Source organism: Macrobrachium rosenbergii, chromosome 54 (assembly GCF_040412425.1).
Source record: "Macrobrachium rosenbergii isolate ZJJX-2024 chromosome 54, ASM4041242v1, whole genome shotgun sequence".
Classification (NCBI taxonomy): domain Eukaryota; kingdom Metazoa; phylum Arthropoda; class Malacostraca; order Decapoda; family Palaemonidae; genus Macrobrachium; species Macrobrachium rosenbergii.
The window spans coordinates 46,117,042-46,120,402 of NC_089794.1; the positions used below are offsets into that span (position 1 = coordinate 46,117,042).

Below are 3,361 nucleotides of genomic sequence, written 5' to 3' on the forward strand. Positions count from 1 at the left end.
TTTAGTTCACTTTTGCTTACAACAAAAAATATTCAGGTTGATTTAAGGCAGAGAAATATTAGTAGTCTTTCCTAAATGTAAGAATTCTTTGTCAGTTTACTGCAAAGCAAAATAATTCACTTTCGGTTCATGGCGAAGTAAGATTGCCTCGCAGTTAGTTCCCTTTTCAACTGAATGCAAATATGATCACCCTTTGATTCACAATTGAACACAGCAACTGTTCTTTGTCCGATTTCAGTCATTATCTTTGGCTTTACAGCGAAGCGAGATTCACTGACAGTCCATTGCCAAATAAAACTCGCTTTCGTTTTAGCGCACAATTAAACTGATGACAAAATGACCGCGCAGAGTGAAGAAGTCGTCCAACAGCCTTCCTAAGCGGCGGTGACAGCTGTCGGCCAGTGACTGATGCGCCAATCTTCCCTCCGACTCCGTCTACGCAAACGTCGCAGGACATCGCACCGATAACTGGGTACACGTGCAACGGGCCTTGGATACTGTGGTACCCTTGACATTAGACTTCGAAACTTGTAATATCGTTTTGCTTTGGTTCAATAGATGTTTTATATATTCTTGACAATTCGAACACTGTTATTATGTAAGATGTATTTGTGATACTTGTTACCTCCGACAAGGAAGTCATATTTTCGGTTCATTTGTTGGCTTTGTTTATTTCTTTATTAACCTGTTAGGAGGATTGTACGAAAGGTTAACTGAGGATCTTAACGAAAATCTTACCAAAGATAGGACTTGTGGCCGTTTATAAATTATCTGAGTTGTATTAGAGAGACAGGAACGTAACTTTTGGGGAAAATAAATCTGGGTGGAGTCGATTACTCACACTTGGCAGAGGTTTTTGTTTCCATAAGCTCTTCTTTTCTTTGCTTTTATGTTTTTTTTTACATAAATTTCTTCAAATGTTCATAAGTAACTGAATGATTTTTGGACAGACTTCTCGGGTATTGCATACTTTTAAAGGACCGTTGTGAGAGAGGGTGGGCCAGGCTGAATCATTGTTACTTAACAAATCGTTGTTACTCAGAACAAGTAAAAAATGCACAGAAGATTCTTCGACGCAATCGAGTTTTCTGTACAGGGCATAATGTTGCATGAAACTCTCAGCCACGGCCCATGAAACTCTCAGCCACGACCATGAAAATCTCAGCCACGGTCCATGAAACTCTCAGCCACGATCCAAGAAACTCTCAGCCGCGGCCCATAAAACTTTCAGCCACGGCCCAGTGGTGGCCTGTGTTGTTGGTACCTATAGCAGTGCCAGACGCACGATCATGGCTAACTATAACCTTAAATTAAATAAAAACTATTGAGGCTAAAGGGATGCAATTTGATGTTTGATGATTGGAGGGTGGATGATCAACATACCAATTTTCAGCCCTCTAGCCTCAGTAGTTTTTAAGATCTGAGGACGCACAGAAAAAGTGCTGACGGACAGAAAAATAGCCATCTCTAGTTTTCTTTTACAGAAAAATAGAAATATACGAATACACACATATTATATATGTGTGCGTGAAAAGAATGAAGAAATCTCCAGAATCATGCTTTCAAGTGTAAACTCTTGAACCTGTCCATTGCAAGCAGTGTATTTGAAAATGGAGGCTTTTGTGCAACGTGCAATCTGAGCTTCATCTGTAGCTTTGGCTGGAGTCAGAGCCCAGTCATCTGTTTCTTCTTGTTAGTTTTCTGTTAAAGAAAACTATTGAGATGGCTATTTGTCTCTCCGTCCGCCCTCAGATCTTAAAAACTACTGAGGCTATAGGGCTGCAAATTGGTATGTTGATCATCCACCCTCCAATCATCAAACATACCAAATTACAGTCCTCTAGCCTCAGTAGTTTTTATTTTATTTAAGGTTAAAGTTAGCCATGATCGAGCGTCTGGCATCGCCATAGGTGCTAACAACACAGGCCACCATCGGGCCTTGGCTGAAAGTTTTATAGGCCTTGGCTGAGTTTCATGGGCCGTGGCTGAGAGTTTCATACAGCATTATATGCTGTACAGAAAACTCGATTGCTACCTTTATTGGTTATTGTTCTTGGTTTTTTAAATATACTTTCATTACTGATATGTTTTCATACAAGAAACTTCAGAGCAATTTTTACTTGTTTTTTCTTGTTTCCATTAGCCAATAGAAAGATAATGGCATCAGTATGGCTGACATATCGGCTTACAAATTACTGAACGGTGGAAGAAAGTGCAAGCATCAAACTTCCCGACCATCTATTTTGAAGTTTGTTATCACGGGGTTCAGATTCAAGGACTAAAAGCAACAACATTCGCGTCATGCTTGGTGCCCAGCCGTTTTCAGTTCCAATTTTATGTCTACACCAAACAAATTTAGTATTATCTTAATGTAATTATCTGGATGTCCTAGTTTCGACTAATAAGTGCTCATAATTCCTCAGAGTTTGACAATAACACTTGATTTCAATGCTGTGCTATGTTGAATCAGATTTGTTTTGTATAGAAATGCGGTTGATTCCGTCGTAGTTCCATCTGGCTTTTATTCCTCTTGTCATTTATTTTATCCTTTATTTATTCTCAGTAGCCATCAGGCCTCGTAGAATCTAGAATCTAGCAACACCAGGACTGGCTTGATGAGCTCATATTCAAATTTGATTTTTCATTGTGATATGTAAGCTAAAAATGGACTCGGAGGCGTTGTGGATGAATTCAGAAAAAAAAATTATAGCCTACTTGTAACATGAGCACGTAATGATGACAAAATAACAATAAAAATATATTCCCAAAGAACCAATTTTTCTATTTGCTTCGTATCATAAAATTCTCCCTCTTTTTGAAAAAAAAAATTAGTTTAAAATTTAAATACTTTTTCATATACTATTCTAGACTATATTAATTAAGAACAGACACCAAGTTGCTCCAATAATAGAAATGTGTCGTAACCCACTTTCACCAATCAGTTCACTGCCTGTACGAGCAAAGTTAAGTTTAATACTATAAAACTGTTGACATTGAACTCATCTGTCGCATATGCAAATGAACTTTTTTTTTTTTTGCAGTAAGTGTCCACGTACATCAGGGTACTGAGGAACTACGTATACAGAGTCAGTGCAACTTGTTTACTTTGTTTTTGTTGTTGACATTAAAACGTTTTGTGAGCTCTCGTGTTTCACCTTGTAACCAGGCACGAAAATGACTCGTCACCTGCCTTGGCCTCAGTGATGTATATCTGGATTGGCTGTTGCTAAGAGAGACCTTCAGAATTTGGTGATCAGATATCAACGTGAATGCGTATAGCACCGTAACTAGGTAAAAGGATATTTATATGAAAGATACTCTTTAAACTAAGACAGTCTATTAACGTATTAAGGATTATAAT

At 38.1% G+C, this 3,361-nt stretch overlaps 1 protein-coding gene across 1 annotated transcript in view; it reads right to left on the reverse strand.

Moving 5' to 3' along the window:
* Positions 1–408, reverse strand: part of LOC136835053 (aquaporin-9-like) — a 12,083-nt gene extending 11,675 nt beyond the window's left edge. Inside the window, exon 1 of the mRNA XM_067098170.1 lies at positions 1–408. This exon is cut by the window's left edge and continues 243 nt beyond it. The gene's annotated coding sequence lies outside the window, so the exon portion shown is untranslated.
* Between the last annotated feature and the right edge of the window lie 2,953 nt (positions 409–3,361).